The sequence below is a fragment of the Entelurus aequoreus genome, linkage group LG02 (genome assembly GCF_033978785.1).
Source record: "Entelurus aequoreus isolate RoL-2023_Sb linkage group LG02, RoL_Eaeq_v1.1, whole genome shotgun sequence".
Taxonomy (NCBI): Eukaryota; Metazoa; Chordata; class Actinopteri; order Syngnathiformes; family Syngnathidae; genus Entelurus; species Entelurus aequoreus.
Genome location: NC_084732.1, coordinates 92,110,799 through 92,129,059, shown reverse-complemented (window position 1 = coordinate 92,129,059; position 18,261 = coordinate 92,110,799). Strand labels below are relative to the sequence as shown.

Here is an 18,261-nt window from a genome sequence, read left to right as displayed (position 1 = left end):
ATCTTTTTTCGCTCTGACCGTAACTTAGGTACAAGCTGGCTCATTGGATTCCACACTCTCCTTTTTTTATTGTGGATCACGGATTTGTATTTTAAACCACCTGGGATACTATATCCTCTTGAAAATGAGAGTCGAGAACGCGAAATGGACATTCAGTGCCTTTTATCTCCACGACAATACATCGGCGAAATGCTTTAGCTACGAGCTAACGTGATAGCATCGTGCTTTAACTGCATATAGAAACAAAAAAATAAACCCCTGACTGGAAGGATAGATAGAAAATCAACAATACTATTAAACCGTGGACATGTAAATACACGGTTAATGCTTTCCAGGCTGGCGAAGGTTAACAATGCTGTGCTAACGACGCCATTGAAGCTAACTTAGCAACGGGACCTCACAGAGCTATGCTAAAAACATTAGCTCTCCACCTACGCCAGCCAGCCCTCATCTACTCATCAACACCCATGCTCACCTGCGTTCCAGCGATCGGCAGAAGGACGAAGGACTTCACCCGATGCGTTTGGCGCCCCGGAGACATAGGAAGTCAAGGTGAGGTCGGCGGCTAGCGCGGCTAACGCGGCTAGCGCGTCTGCTCTCCAACAAAGTCCTCCTGGTTGTGTTGCTGTAGTCCGCTGCTAATACACCGATCCCACCTACAACTGTCTTCTTTGCAGCCTTCATTGTTCATTAAACAAATTGCAAAAGATGTCCAGAATACTGTGGAATTATGAAATGAAAACAGAGCTTTTTGTATAGGATTCTACGGGTACCATAACTTCTGTTACTCTGACTTCGTCGCGTGCATACGTCATCATACCGCGACGTTTCAGCCGGATATTTCCCGGGAAGTTTTAAACGTCACTTTATAAGTTAACCCGGCCGTATTGGCATGTGTTGCAATGTTAAGATTTCATCATTGATATATAAACTATCAGACTGCGTGGTCGCTAGTAGTGGCTTTCAGTAGGCCTTTAAATGATCATACAATGAGCTAAGGTAACATCTGCACCAACTTAAGTCAGTTTCCATGTTAAGTGGATTGTAACATTTCAACCCAGTGTTCAGTTTGTGTGATTCTCCATACAATAAGAAAAGATGATAAAGCTAACACAGAAACATTGAAAGTGATTAAAAGTGTAATCACTCATCACTTGTCAGCTTTATAAATGTATTCTTTTTCAAAAACGGCTTAACATTTTTGCTTTGTGCAGGATTTTCAACAATATTGCTTATTATATTGTAGCTTATCAGAAGGGATGAAGGTGCATATTTACTTTCCACCAACAGAAAGTATATCCAGAGGACAATAAAAAAAAAAAAAAAACCTTGAACATTTCAAACCGTCAACGGCGGTATCAGTTTGAGCATTTTTATGAAAGACAATTAACCTTTAATAATTACTTCAAACTTACTTCACAGCATGTTTCGGTTTTGTATCAACACGTTCAACTTCAATACGACTTGCCATCACTCTGTTAGATGCACACACACAAAAGTGATTCTGCTCGGATCTTTGTTTTTATTGCAGCAACAGTAGAAAAAACCCCATCTCACAGAGAGAGGATGTTGCAAAAGTAGTAGAATGACATAAAACACACGCTGCTCTTTCCTCATTTCCTACTGTCCTTTCGGTAAATCCAAAGACAATGTAGGCTTTGTCGCACTTCAGAGTATTTTTATTCGGACTCCTTTTTTTTGTTATTGCTGTTTGTATTAGCTCTGTACACGTGTGTTCCTGTGTACTTACTACTTCTACAGGCAGCCTGTTGATTGGATTGAGCGATGCTGCCACCTAGCTGCAGGCTCGTGTCTCGTTCTAAGATGAATTCTACAAACCCCAAAAGCAGTGAAGTTGTGTAAATGGTAAATCAAAAGAGAATACAACAAATCCTTTTCAACTTATATTCAATTGAATAGACTGCAAAGACAAGATATTTCATGTTCACACTGAGAAACTTCTTTTATTTTTTTTGCAAATAATCATGAACTTAGAATTGAATGGCAGCAACACATTGCAAAAAAAAGGCATTTTTACCAGTGTGTTACATGGCCTTTCCTTTTAACGACACTCAGTAAAGGTTTGGGAACTGAGGAGACACATTTTTGAAGTGGAATTCTTTCCCATTCTTGCTTGATGTACAGCTTAAGTTGTTCAACAGTCTCCCTTCTCATATTTTAGCCTTCACACATTTTCAATGTCTGGACTACAGGCAGGCCAGTCTAGTACCCGCACTCTTTTACTATGTGACACGTGGCTTGGCTTTGTCTTGCTGAAATAAGCAGGGGCGTCCATGATAACGTTGCTTGGATGGCAACATATGTTGCTCCAAAAGCTGTATGTACCTTTCAGCATTAATGGTGCCTTCACAGATGTGTAAGTTACCCATGTCTTGGCCACTAATACACCCCCATACCATCACACATGCTGTCTTTTACACTTTGCGCCTAGAACAGTCCGGATGGTTCTTTTCCTCTTTGGTCCACAGTTTCCAAAAACAATTTGAAATGTGGACTTGTCAGACTACAGAACACTTTTCCACTTTGCATCCGTCCATCTTAGATGAGCTCGGGCCCAGCAAAGCGTTTCTGGGTGTTGTTGATAAATGGCTTTGGCTTTGCATAGTATTTTTTTAAGTTGAACTTACAAATGTAGCGACCAACTGTAGTTACTGACAGTGGGTTTTTGAAGTGGTCCTGAGCCCATGTGGTGATATCCTTTACACACTGATGTCGCTTTTTGATGCAGTGAGGGATCGAAGGTCCATATTATCATGGCTTTCTTACGTGCAGTGATTTCTCCAGATTCTCTGAACCTTTTGATGATATTACGGAGCGTAGATGGTGAAATCCCTAAATTCCTTGCAATAGCTGGTTGAGAAATGTTCTTAAACAATTTGCTCAGGCATTTGTTGACAAAGTGGTGACCCTCGCCCCCGTCCTTGTTTGTGAACGACTGAGCATTTCATGGAAACTGCTTTTATACCCAATCATGGCACCCACCTGTTCCCAATTAGCCTGTCCACCTGTGGGTTGTTCCAAATAAGTCTTTGATGAGCATTCCTCAACATTCACAGTCTTTTTTGCCACTTGTGCCAGCTTTTTTGAAACATGTTGCAGGCATCAAATTCCAAATGAGCTAATATTTGCAAAAAATAACAAAAGTTTTCCAGTTCAAACGTTAAATATCTTGTCTTTGCAGTCTATTCAATTGAATATAAGTTGAAAAGGATTTGTTGGATTCTCTTTTTATTTACCATTTACACAACGTGACAACTTCACTGCTTTTGGGGATTGTACAGCATTGAACTTTTTGATATTTTCCCAAATTGGACAAGATACTGAATTTGGATTTTTATGAGCTAAACATCCAAATCATTTAGAAGTTTCACTTTTTGACTTGAACTTCTGCAATAAGTGACATTTTCAAAGATATATTTAGACGTGTGTGTAAGTGATGTTTAGGGATGATACTCGAAACCGGTTTTCCCGGTTGTTTGATAAGAAAAGAACCGAGTCCTCGGACTCGAATCCCTTTTTGAGAACCGGTACCCGTTATCGAGACCACTATAGTAAAGGAAAAGAGTTGATTCTTTATTCGAATCCCGTCCCGACCAGAAATGCTCCGTAGGACATCACAAGAATTGACGTCATGTAGCTCAGTCATTAGGCGCAGATAGCGAAAGCAGGAAAACAATGGACGGGAAAAAGCGCTCCAAGGTGTAATAAAGTTCAAAACAAAAGCTATATTTCATCGAATAACTTTACTGAGAGATTTTAGCAGGGTAAAACACATGACCAACACTTTTACGACCAACCGGAAACATAGCAACCAGGCTAGCACCGCACCTCCTTTACGGCAGCTGTCGCAACGTTCTTAAAACAACCGCAGCACATACATATATATACAACACATCTCCCTTTTTTAACTTTTGTTTTTCTTTTCATGTAAACAAAACAAAATCACACTGTATATGTGTTGTCTGTCTAATTATAAATAATGCAGACGAGGCGTGTCGGCTGAGTTCTTGACGTTTACTTTCACAGCGTGGCAACATGCAACACTTTTCGGGGCTACCGCGCATGCTCGTCACTCCCGTTGCATGATGGGAAGTGTAGTTGTTATATTCTCTAGCTCATAACATTTTTCCCCCTATAAAGAAATAATGTTAACTCAATAAAGTGTATTTCTTTTTTTAGCTTTAACTTTTCATTTTTTAGCATTGTAAACACATTTGCAAACCACTTTTCTCTTCATAGAATTTTCTTTCAATAAAGAAATAAAGTGCAAAAATGTCAAAGCATCATAACAAACAGTTATGTCAAATAGCAGCAGAAGTGCACTTTTTGGAGAGCTGTATTATTTTCAGTTTTGTGCCCAAGGGACTGATTTTATTTAACACTATATTATTATTTATACACCTATAGCAGGGGTCACCAACCTTTTTGAAACCAAGAGCTACTTCTTGGGTACTGATTAATGCGAAGGGCTACCAGTTTGATACACACTTAAATAAATTGCCAGAAATAGCCAATTTGCTCAATTTACCTTTAACTTTATGTTATTATTAATAATTAATGATATTTACACTTAATTGAACGGTTTAAAAGAGGAGAAAACACGAAAAAAATGACAATTAAATTTTGAAACATAGTTTATTTTCAATTTCGACTCTTTAAAATTCAAAATTCAACCGAAAAAAAGAAGAGAAAAACTTAAAAAAAAGAATTTATGGAACATCATTAGTAATTTTTCCTGATTAAGATTAATTTTAGAATTTTGATGACATGTTTTAAATAGGTTAAAATCCAATCTACACTTTGTTAGAATATATAACAAATTGGACCAAGCTATATTTCTAACAAAGACAAATCATTATTTCTTCTAGATTTTCCAGAACAAAAATTTTAAAATAAATTCAAAAGACTTTGAAATAAGATTTAAATTTGATTCTACAGATTTTCTAGATTTGCCAGAATAATTTTTTTGAATTTTAATCATAATAAGTTTGAAGAAATATTTCACAAATATTCTTCGTCGACAAAACAGAAGCTAAAATGAAGAATTAAATTTAAAAAAATTTTTATTATTCTTTAGAATAAAAATAAACAAATTTACTTGAACATTGATTTAAATTGTCAGGAAAGAAGAGGAAGGAATTTAAAAGGTAAAAAGGTATATGTGTTTAAAAATCCTAAAATCATTTTTAAGGTTGTATTTTTTCTCTAAAATTGTCTTTCTGAAAGTTATAAGAAGCAAAGTAAAAGAATTAATGAATTTATTTAAACAAGTGAAGACCAAGTCTTTAAAATATTTTCTTGGATTTTCAAATTCTATTTGAGTTTTGTCTCTCTTAGAATTAAAAATGTCGGGCAAAGCGAGACCAGCTTGCTAGTAAATAAATACAATTTAAAAAATAGAGGCAGCTCATTGGTAAGTGCTGCTATTTGAGCTATATTTAGAACAGGCCGGCGGGCTACTCATCTGGTCCTTACGGGCTACCTGGTGCCCGCGGGCACCGCGTTGGTGACCCCTGACCTATAGTGATCACAGAGACAGGTTGTTTTTGTGTTACTGTATATATTTGTTTCTCTGAAAAATCCCACTTAATATACTTTGGTAACAACAGTCAATATTTATTTATTTTATTTTATTTGTTTAGGTGGGTAACAGTCAATATTTATTTATTTATTAGATTTTATTTTTTCATTATATAATAAAAGTGAGCTTTTGTTAAACCAAATATTGTGGGTTTTTTTCCATATACAACAACCTATCTGGACTCGATAAGAGAATCGATAAGGAATCGGTTCGATAAGAGGATTCGATAATAGGCTCGAACTTGATCATTCCTTATCAAACATCATCCCTAGTGATGTTTGACTGTAGTGTTGTCGCCATAAAAATAACCATTTTGTCAGCAGGACTCGATGTGGGCTGATATTCCCATGCAAACGGTGGCTCCTTCATGCAGGATAAAAAGAACAATGTGGCTTTAAAGGGGCGATATGTGATCAAACCGAGAGAAATCACCGGCACACATGCAGGCGCCACATGAGAAGGCATTTGTCAGAAGAAAAAGAGAAGCAGGACAGATCTTCCTCTGGGTAGGATCAATACATTGCCTGGCAAAGACAGCCATCTGTGCCTAATTGTATTCTTTACCTCCTCTCCTCAACACACAATAAGCAACAGGCTGAGCACAGGCCCTCTGACCCAGACTGGCTTTCCAGACGGGGGAAGATTATTTCATTCAACTGGAAAACAACAAGGGGGAGGGGCGACGGGGGAGTTCTTCTTTTTTTTTTACAGATGGAGTGGGCAACTGCTCCAGCGTGATGAGGGTGGGTCGGAGTGGAAGGCCGCCAACTCTGCGTGTCACCCATCTATTTTTACCAGGTATTAGCAAACTCTTACTTGACATAAATCATCCACAATTCTCCCCAGGAGCTCACACCGTGTTGGTTTACAGCCACAATTACAGCCACGCTTCATAAACATTGAAATGACCACTAATGTTTTTATGTTGATGTCACTAACGTCTTCCCTTTCAACTTGTTTTATCCCCGCTAATCTTTTCACTAGGTAGACTTCTCATGTGATGCTGATATTGGAGCCGTGAATATTGCTTGATACCGCTATTGATCTGCAGGAGTCGTACTTCTATTATTTTGTAGTGTTGGCTCGGTGACTGCTGAACAGAAAACAACGGTAGCTGAGGGTGCGCCACAAAATCGACTGCAGGACTGCTTGTATCGCACATGATATGACACACACGGAAACACGCTGCAGGATGGTTTGTACCGCACATGATATCACACACACAAGTAAAAACGGTGCAGGACTGTTTGTATCGCATATGATATTACACACAACTAAACACTACGCAGGACTGTTTGTATCGCACATGATATCAAACACACAAGTAAAAACGGTGCAGGACTGTTTGTATTGCATATGATATCACACACACAACTAAACACTACGCAGGACTGTTTGTATCGCACATGATATCACACACACAACTAAACACTACGCAGGACTGTTTGTACCGCACATGATATCACACACACACAAGTAAAAACGGTGTAGGACTGTTTGTATCGCATATGATTTCACACACACGTAAACACGCTGCAGGGCTGCTTGTGTCGCACATGATATCACACACATGTAAATACTCTGCAGGACTGCTTGTATCGCACATGATATCACACACATGTAAACACTCTGCAGGACTGCTGGTATCACACATGATATCACACACGAGTAAACACACTGTGGGACTGCTTGTATCACGCATGATATCACACACACTTAAACACACTGCAGTACTGCTTGTATTGCACACGATATCACACACAAGTAAACACGCTGCAGGACTGCATGTATCGCACATGATATCACACACAAGTAAACATGCTGCAGGACTGTTTGTATCGCACATGATGTCACACATAAGTAAACATGCTGCAGGACTGCTTGTATCGCACATGATATCACACACACAAGTAAACACTATGCAGGACTGCTTGTATCACACATGATATCACACACACAAACACGCTGCAGGACTGCTTGTATCACACATGATATCACACACAAGTAAACGTGCTTCAGGACTGCTTGTATCACACGTGATATCACACACACATAAACACACTGCAGGACTGCCTGTATTGCACATGATATCACACATAAGTAAACATGCTGCAGGACTGTTTGTATCGCACATGATGTCACACATAAGTAAACATGCTGCAGGACTGCTTGTATCGCACATGATATCACACACACAAGTAAACACTATGCAGGATTGCTTGTATCACACATGATATCACACACACCTAAACACACTGCAGTGCTGCATGTATTGCACATGATATCACACATAAGTAAACATGCTGCAGGACTGTTTGTATCGCACATGATGTCACACATAAGTAAACATGCTGCAGGACTGCTTGTATCGCACATGATATCACACACACAAGTAAACACTATGCAGGACTGCTTGTATCACACATGATATCACACACACAAACACGCTGCAGGACTGCTTGTATCGCACGTGATAACACACACACGTAAACACGCTGCAGGACTGCCTGTATGGCACATGATATCACACACAAGTAAACATGCTGCAGGACTGCTTGTATCGCACGTGATAACACGCACACACGTAAACACGCTGCAGGACTGCCTGTATGGCACATGATATCACACACAAGTAAACACGCTGCAGGACTGCTTGTATCGCACGTGATAACACGCACACACGTAAACACGCTGCAGGACTGCCTGTATTGCACATGATATCACACACAAGTAAACACTATGCGGGACTGCTTGTATTGCACATGATATCACACATTGTATCGGCACACCCCTAGTTAGTAGGTTTAAATGTCACAGGTCAATCAGGACCACAGAACTGCTGACCCAGCATCTAGCTGCTAGTCCAAACCTCTTGTAGGCATGCTCTCCTGGTTCTAAGGTCCAAACCTCTTGTAGGCATGCTCTCCTGGTTCTAAGGTCCAAACCTCTTGCAGGCATGCTCTCCTGGTTCTAAGGTCCAAACCTCTTGTAGGCATGCTCTCCTGGTTCTAAGGTCCAAACCTCTTGTAGGCATGCTCTCCTGGTTCTAAGGTCCAAACCTCTTGCAGGCATGCTCTCCTGGTTCTAAGGTCCAAACCTCTTGTAGGCATGCTCTCCTGGTTCTAAGGTCCAAACCTCTTGTAGGCATGCTCTCCTGGTTCTAAGGTCCAAACCTCTTGCAGGCATGCTCTCCTGGTTCTAAGGTCCAAACCTCTTGTAGGCATGCTCTCCTGGTTCTAAGGTCCAAACCTCTTGTAGGCATGCTCTCCTGGTTCTAAGGTCCAAACCTCTTCCAGGCATGCTCTCCTGGTTCTAAGGTCCAAACCTCTTGTAGGCATGCTCTCCTGGTTCTAAGGTCCAAACCTCTTGTAGGCATGCTCTCCTGGTTCTAAGGTCCAAACCTCTTGCAGGCATGCTCTCCTGGTTCTAAGGTCCAAACCTCTTGCAGGCATGCTCTCCTGGTTCTAAGGTCCAAACCTCTTGTAGGCATGCTCTCCTGGTTCTAAGGTCCAAACCTCTTGTAGGCATGCTCTCCTGGTTCTAAGGTCCAAACCTCTTCCAGGCATGCTCTCCTGGTTCTAAGGTCCAAACCTCTTGTAGGCATGCTCTCCTGGTTCTAAGGTCCAAACCTCTTGCAGGCATGCTCTCCTGGTTCTAAGGTCCAAACCTCTTGTAGGCATGCTCTCCTGGTTCTAAGGTCCAAACCTCTTCCAGGCATGCTCTCCTGGTTCTAAGGTCCAAACCTCTTGTAGGCATGCTCTCCTGGTTCTAAGGTCCAAACCTCTTGCAGGCATGCTCTCCTGGTTCTAAGGTCCAAACCTCTTGTAGGCATGCTCTCCTGGTTCTAAGGTCCAAACCTCTTCCAGGCATGCTCTCCTGGTTCTAAGGTCAATGATTTCCCTGCCTGCCATTACCAGTTGAGATGGGGGAGGCTGCTCTCCTTCCAAGAAGATCTTCCTCCGGCCCCCCGCCCTAGTTCTCCATCTCCTGGTGTCGCAGTGCTGACAGGCCGTGTTTGTCATACAGTAGCAGGATTTTTTAATTGCAGCGGAGAATCTTCATCATGGGGAGCTAGTGGGGGCTGGCATGGGAGGGTGTCTCTTTAGGGGCAGGGGGGCCACTCGGAGCTTGGTGATTAGGAGCAGGCACTAGCAGCAGAGGAGGGTGGGCCCTCTTTGCATGCACGCGGAGAATGGCCGCCGTCGCTGGGTCATTTGTAACATAATAAGTGGCAGCACAATGACTGCGCACCGCGGGGAAGAGACGGGGGGGGAGGGGCAGGGAGGCTCGTCCAAGAGAGACTTTTTCGGGGGTCTTGATTAGAAAGTATAATGAGCCAACGAAGAAACAAGGAAAAAAATCCCTCCTGAGACTGATGGAAAACAAATTAATCTGCTGATTTGCTTTTAATTCTTCTTCTTCTTCTCCTGCAAAGACGGCCGTTGGAAGCGAGGAGCTGTGCTTGCACGTATTGATTTTTGCACAGACACATTGAGGGAATACAGATGCACCCCCCCCCCCCCCCCACGCGGGATGATGCCATTAACCCAACACACTTCCATCAACTCCAAGGTTTGAGCACACATTGATGTTAAAGCCGAGTCGGCACCAGAAGAGTGGCCCTTTTTATGCACCTCGCCTAGAGTACATAATAACAATTAAACAGCCAATGAATTCAATCAGGACAATGTTCTGCTGTGTTAAGCATCATTGTGGTGCTAATGTCTTACTTTTATTATTGATATATTGTTATTTACAGATAAACACCGACATTTATTATTTATATATTGTTATTTACAGATAAACACTGACATTTATTATTGATATATTGTTATTTACATACAAACACTGACATGTATTATTTATATATTGTTATTTACAGATAAACACTGACATTTATTATTTATATATTGTTATTTACAGATAAACACTGATATTTATTATTTATATATTGTTATTTACAGATAAACTCTGACATTTATTATTTATATATTGTTATTTACAGATAAACACTAACATTTATTATTTATATATTGTTATTTACAGATAAACACTAACATTTATTATTTATATATTGTTATTTACAGATAAACACTAACATTTATTATTTATATATTGTTATTTTACAGAAAAAAAAGCAGCTCAGTTGCCAGAATTTTACAGTAAAATGTACACTTTTTCTTTTTTTTTTTACTGTAAATTAAAAACCTGAGCTGCCAGTTTTTTTGTGGGGGGTTTTAACCGCAAATCAACAAGTGTAGATTTTTGGGTGTGTTACTGTAAATGCTAAAACGGCACCACAGTTTATTACAGCAGTAAAAAAAGTACTGTGTTTTTTTCATTTAGAGAAAAATACTGTAAAAACCAAAGTACATTTCACAATTTGCTACTTTTACATTGCCCAATTTGATGGATAACTTGCTTTGAAATGATTATTATTAGTAGTATTTATTTCTATTTAAAAAATGGTTTGAATGTTTCATCATTTATTTTTGCATAATTAGACAATATTTAAGTGAACATCATTTGCGATTACATGGAGTACATTTAATGTTTTTCTCCCAAAATAGAAAGAAAGTTAGTAAGAAAAGTTACCGTACTTTATTGATACATATTATTTCCAGGCTTTCGAGGGCCAAATAAAATGAAGTGGTGGGCCACATCTGGCCCCCGGGTCCTGAGTTTGACACATGTGCATTAACACAACACACTTCCATCAACTCCAAGCTTTGAGCACACATTGATGTTAAAGCCGAGTCGGCACCAGAAGAGTGGCCCTTTTTATGCACCTAGAGTACATAATAACAATTAAACAGGCGATAAATCCAATCAGGACAATGTTCTGCCGTGTTAAGCATCATTGTGGCGCTAACGTCTTACAGCATTTCACGTGTTGTTTTGCATTCATAAAAGGAAGCCCACAAGTCAGCTGCAATGATATCATTTTGTTTCTTTGCGGCATGCTAACAATACATCAGTCGTCTTCCACACAATGCTGGGCGATACGTCACAAAGTCAATGATTTTGCACGGGGGAGCAATTTGTGAGGGCTAAATGTAATATTGCTGCGCCTCAAGTAACACTCGCACTCGCTCACTGACGCGGAATCCTGCGATGATGCTACATGAACACTCCTATTGATTAGAGTGCGGCCATCGATCATTGAGCAAGCTTTGCAATTGATGTAATGGCTTGGAGTCTGCACCGAAAATATTCCTCAGGCTTTGCCCAACACAGCAAGTGCATTCCTTCTGTAGCCCACACTGGAAGAGGCTTTTTGCCTTTTCACGTATATCCCTATCGCCCTTTGTTTTTATCAGTATCTGCCTTTTTTTTTTGCAACTACAACAGAACGACACCAGCAGATACAACATATACAGTGGTGGTCAAAAGGGTACATACACGTGTAAAGAACATGATGTCATGGCTGTCTTGACTTTACAATCATTTCTTATTTTGTTGTGATGTAGTGATTGCAGCACATACTTGTTGCTCACTAATAACATTCATGAAGTTTGCTTCTTTTATGAATTTATTATGGCTCTACTGAAAATGTGAGCTGGGTCAAAAGTATACATACAGCAATGTTAATATTTGCTTACATGTCCCTTGGCAAGTTGACCTGCAATAAGGCGCTTTTGGTAGCCATCCACAAGCTTCTGCTGGAATTTCTGACCACTCCTCTTGACTAAATTGGTGCAGTTCAGCTACATTTGTTGGGTTTTCTGACATGGACTTGTTTTTTTTTTCAGCATATCAACTAGATCAGGGGTCACCAACCTTTTTGAAAGCAAGAGCTACTTCTTGGGTACTGATTAATGCGAAGGGCTACCAGTTTGATACACACTTAAATAAATTGCCAGAAATAGCCAATTTGCTCAATTTACCTTTAACTCTATGTTATTATTAATAATTAATGATATTTACACTTAATTAATCGGTTTAAAAGAGGAGAAAACACGAAAAAAATGACAATTAAATTTTTGAAACATAGTTTATCTTCAATTTCGACTCTTTAAAATTCAACCGAAAAAAAGACGAGAAAAACTAGCTAATTCGAATCTTTTTTGAAAAAATTAAAAAAATAATTTATGGAACATCATTAGTAATTTTTCCTGATTAAGATTAATTTTAGAATTTTGATGACATGTTTTGAAAAGGTTAAAATCCAATCTACACTTTGTTAGAATATATAACAAATTGGACCAAACAAAGACAAATCATTATTTCTTCTACATTTTCCAGAACAAAAATTTTAAAAGAAATTCAAAAGACTTTGAAATAAGATTTAAATTTGATTCTACAGATTTTCTAGATTTGCCAGAATAATTTTTTTGAATTTTGATCATAATAAGTTTGAAGAAATATTTCACAAATATTCTTCGTGGAAAAAACAGAAGCTAAAATGAAGAATTAAATTAAAATGTATTTATTATTCTTTACAATAAAAATAAATTTACCTAAACATTGATTTAAATTGTCAGGAAAGGAGAGGAAGGAATTTAAAAGGTAAAAAGGTATATGTGTTTAAAAATCCTAAAATAATTTTTAAGGTTTTATTTTTTCTCTAAAATTGTCTTTCTGAAAGTTATAAGAAGCAAAGTAAAACATTAAAGAATTTATTTAAACAAGTGAAGACCAAGTCTTTCAAATATTTTCTTGGATTTTCAAATTCTATTTGAGTTTTGTCTCTCTTAGAATTAAAAATGTCAGGCAAAGAGAGACCAGCTTGCTAGTAAATAAATACCATTTTAAAAATAGAGGCAGCTCTTTAAGTGCTGCTATTTGAGCTATTTTTAGAACAGGCCAGCGGGCTACTCATCTGGTCCTAACGGGCTACCTGGTGCCCGCGGGCACCGCGTTGGTGACCCCTGAACTAGATACACTCTTGTACTTGGTATCATTACAGTGGAAGTCAGGTGTAGATACACCAATGCCGTTTGTTTACATTTAGATGCCGGTGAGCTACGGTGTGTAGTGAAGCATGTTTAGCTATTCCTTATCCTCCAGTGATAATGTTACTTGTAAGAAACATACTTTATTTGGGGGGCGGTACTTTTTAGAGGCGTTATAGTACTGAATATGATTCATTAGTATCATACTTGCCAACCCTCCCGTTTTTACCGGGAGACTCCCGGTATTCAGCGCCTCTCCCGATAACCTCCCGGCAGAAATTTTCTCCCGATAAACTCCCGGTATTCAGCCGGAGCTGGAGGCCACGCCCCCTCCAGCTCAATGCGGACCTGAGTGGGGACAGCCTGTTCTCACGTCCGCTTTCCCACAATATAAACAGCGTGCCTGCCCAATGATGTCATAACTGTAGAATGATCGAGGGCGAGTTCTTGGTTTCTTATGTGGGTTTATTGTTAGGCAGTTTCATTAACGTCCTCCCAGCGCGGTAACAACACACAACAACAGCAGTCACGTTTAGTCTACCGTAAAGCAGTTCGTCTGCCGTAAACAGCAATGTTGTGACACTCTTAAACAGGACAATACTGCCATCTACTGGATAGCCTCCAGCACACTGAAATTCAAGTATTTATTTTATTTATATGTATAATAAAATAAATATATAAAGCTAGAATTAACTGAAAGTCAAGTATTTCATATATATATATATATATATATATATATATATATATATATATATATATATATATATATATATATATATATATGTATATATATGTGTGTGTGTGTATATATATGTGTGTATATATATATATATATATAAACACTGACATTTATTATTTATATATTATTTACAGATAAACACTAACATTTGATATTTATATATTGTTATTTGCAGATAAACAATAACATTTATTAACACTGACATGTATTATTTATGTTATTGTTATTAACAGATAAACACTGACATTTATTATTTATATATTATCTACAGATAAACACTAACATTTGATATTTATCTATTGTTATTTGCAGATAAACACTAACATTTATTATTTATATTTTGTTATTTACAGGTAAACACCGACTTGTATTCTTTATATATTGTTATTTACAGATAAACACTGATATGTATTATTTATATATTATTTACAGATAAACACTAACATTTAATATTTATATATTGTTATTTACAGATAAACACTGACATTTATTATTTATATATTGATATTTACAGATAAACACTAACATTTGCTATTTATATATTGTTATTTACAGATAAACACTATCATTTATTATTTATATATTGTTATTTACAGATAAACACTAACATTTATTATTTATATATTATTATTTACAGATAAACACTGACATTTTTTATTTATATTTCGTTATTGACAGATAAACACTAACATTTATTATTTATACATATATATATGTATATATATATATATATATATATATATATATATATATATGTATGTGTGTGAAATACTTGAGTTGGTGAATTCTAGCTTAAATATATTCCCCTCTTAACCACGCCCCAACCACACCCCCCACACCCCACCCCCCACCTCCCGGTATCAGAGGTCTCAAGGTTGGCAAGTATGTTAGTATCGTGGTACTATACTAATACCAGTATACAGTACCACCCTAATAATAATAGATTTTAGTTGTAAAAAGCACTTTACATTGAGCAAACATCCTCAAAGTGCTACAGTGCATAAAAAAAAAAAAAAAAAAGATAATACAAGTAAATACAAATTAAAACTAGAACAGCCTAATAGCTAGAACAAGCACCCATATATCTAAAAAAAAGAAAAAAAAAAGGCTTTTTTAAAAAGAAGGGTTTATAAGCCTTTTTTAAAGCATCCACAGTCTGTGGTGCCCTCAGGTGGTCAGGGAGAGCGTTCCCCAGACTGGGAGCGGCGGAGCAGAAAGAAGAGATGTAGCAAATGTTTGCCTCCTAAAGCCTAAAGGTGAGTGTGTGTGTACCTGCATGATGTCATAGGCAGAAGTCCTCATCACAGCAGAATAGTGGAGTGAGTCATTTGTTGATGAGGTGTATTCACAGAGTCCCTGCGTGATGAGATGCATGCACATGTTGTCAGCGTGTGAGCGGGAACGCATTAGTCTGCTGCTTTTCTGGGAAGCGGGACTTTATTTGTGCCAGGAAAAGTCCAGCAACAAGTCCTTCAGTGAGGCCACAAACAAATAGCCTCGACTAGAAGTCCAACATATCCATGCTGGTGTCAAATGTAGGAGCATGTTTTCTTCATGGTGCTGCTGCAGTAAGTGCCATCATCCATTTCCTTCATGCAGTTAAGTACACTTAGCTGTGCACTTGGCTTTCATAACTCAATCAACCACGCCGTCTTTCCCCCAAACACCAGGAAAACAACATTCTTACACTACATGACTCTCATTCATGGCCTACACACTCAATCTGGTCTTGTATGTGTAACACCTGCACTGTTACAGCTGCTGGGAACTGTTACAATGGGAAGTAGGTGACAGCAGTGTCACTGTTACAATGGGAAGTAGGTGACAGCAGTGTTACTGTTACAATGGGAAGTAGGTGACAGCAGTGTAACTGTTACAATGGGAAGTAGGTGACAGCAGTGTAACTGTTACAATGGGAAGTAGGTGACAGCAGTGTCACTGTTACAATGGGAAGTAGGTGACAGCAGTGTCACTGTTACAATGGGAAGTAGGTGACAGCAGTGTAACTGTTACAATGGGAAGTAGGTGACAGCAGTGTAACTGTTTCAATGGGAAGTAGGTGACAGCAGTGTCACTGTTACAATGGGAAGTAGGTGACAGCAGTGTCACTGTTACAATGGGAAGTAGGTGACAGCAGTGTCACTGTTACAATGGGAAGTAGGTGACAGCAGTGTCACTGTTACAATGGGAAGTAGGTGACAGCAGTGTCACTGTTACAATGGGAAGTAGGTGACAGCAGTGTCACTGTTACAATGGGAAGTAGGTGACAGCAGTGTAACTGTTACAATGGGAAGTAGGTGACAGCAGTGTCACTGTTACAATGGGAAGTAGGTGACAGCAGTGTAACTGTTACAATGGGAAGTAGGTGACAGCAGTGTAACTGTTACAATGGGAAGTAGGTGACAGCAGTGTCACTGTTACAATGGGAAGTAGGTGACAGCAGTGTAACTGTTGCAATGGGAAGTAGGTGACAGCAGTGTAACTGTTACAATGGGAAGTAGGTGACAGCAGTGTAACTGTTACAATGGGAAGTAGGTGACAGCAGTGTCACTGTTACAATGGGAAGTAGGTGACAGCAGTGTCACTGTTACAATGGGAAGTAGGTGACAGCAGTGTCACTGTTTCAATGGGAAGTAGGTGACAGCAGTGTAACTGTTACAATGGGAAGTAGGTGACAGCAGTGTAACTGTTACAATGGGAAGTAGGTGACAGCAGTGTAACTGTTACAATGGGAAGTAGGTGACAGCAGTGTCACTGTTACAATGGGAAGTAGGTGACAGCAGTGTAACTGTTACAATGGGAAGTAGGTGACAGCAGTGTAACTGTTACAATGGGAAGTAGGTGACAGCAGTGTAACTGTTACAATGGGAAGTAGGTGACAGCAGTGTCACTGTTACAATGGGAAGTAGGTGACAGCAGTGTAACTGTTACAATGGGAAGTAGGTGACAGCAGTGTAACTGTTACAATGGGAAGTAGGTGACAGCAGTGTCACTGTTACAATGGGAAGTAGGTGACAGCAGTGTAACTGTTACAATGGGAAGTAGGTGACAGCAGTGTAACTGTTACAATGGGAAGTAGGTGACAGCAGTGTAACTGTTGCAATGGGAAGTAGGTGACAGCAGTGTAACTGTTACAATGGGAAGTAGGTGACAGCAGTGTAACTGTTACAATGGGAAGTAGGTGACAGCAGTGTTACTGTTACAATGGGAAGTAGGTGACAGCAGTGTCACTGTTACAATGGGAAGTAGGTGACAGCAGTGTCACTGTTACAATGGGAAGTAGGTGACAGCAGTGTAACTGTTACAATGGGAAGTAGGTGACAGCAGTGTAACTGTTACAATGGGAAGTAGGTGACAGCAGTGTAACTGTTACAATGGGAAGTAGGTGACAGCAGTGTCACTGTTACAATGGGAAGTAGGTGACAGCAGTGTAACTGTTACAATGGGAAGTAGGTGACAGCAGTGTAACTGTTACAATGGGAAGTAGGTGACAGCAGTGTCACTGTTACAATGGGAAGTAGGTGACAGCAGTGTAACTGTTACAATGGGAAGTAGGTGACAGCAGTGTCACTGTTACAATGGGAAGTAGGTGACAGCAGTGTAACTGTTACAATGGGAAGTAGGTGACAGCAGTGTAACTGTTACAATGGGAAGTAGGTGACGGCAGTGTCACTGTTACAATGGGAAGTAGGTGACAGCAGTGTAACTGTTACAATGGGAAGTAGGTGACAGCAGTGTAACTGTTACAATGGGAAGTAGGTGACAGCAGTGTAACTGTTGCAATGGGAAGTAGGTGACAGCAGTGTAACTGTTACAATGGGAAGTAGGTGACAGCAGTGTAACTGTTACAATGGGAAGTAGGTGACAGCAGTGTTACTGTTACAATGGGAAGTAGGTGACAGCAGTGTAACTGTTACAATGGGAAGTAGGTGACAGCAGTGTAACTGTTGCAATGGGAAGTAGGTGACAGCAGTGTAACTGTTGCAATGGGAAGTAGGTGACAGCAGTGTAACTGTTACAATGGG

At 39.3% G+C, this 18,261-nt stretch overlaps 1 long non-coding RNA gene across 3 annotated transcripts in view; it reads left to right on the top strand.

Moving 5' to 3' along the window:
- Nucleotides 1-18,261, top strand: part of LOC133641338 (uncharacterized) — a 32,262-nt gene that overhangs the window by 5,786 nt on the left and 8,215 nt on the right. Inside the window, exons 2-5 of one of the 3 annotated variants that reach the window (XR_009824272.1) lie at nucleotides 5,926-6,108; nucleotides 6,191-6,400; nucleotides 6,679-6,797; nucleotides 10,038-10,102. This is a non-coding gene — a long non-coding RNA (uncharacterized LOC133641338). Of the gene's footprint in view, nucleotides 1-5,925; nucleotides 6,109-6,190; nucleotides 6,401-6,678; nucleotides 6,798-10,037; nucleotides 10,175-18,261 lie in introns of those variants that run through there. The other 2 variants (XR_009824270.1, XR_009824271.1) reach the window with 2 other exon arrangements.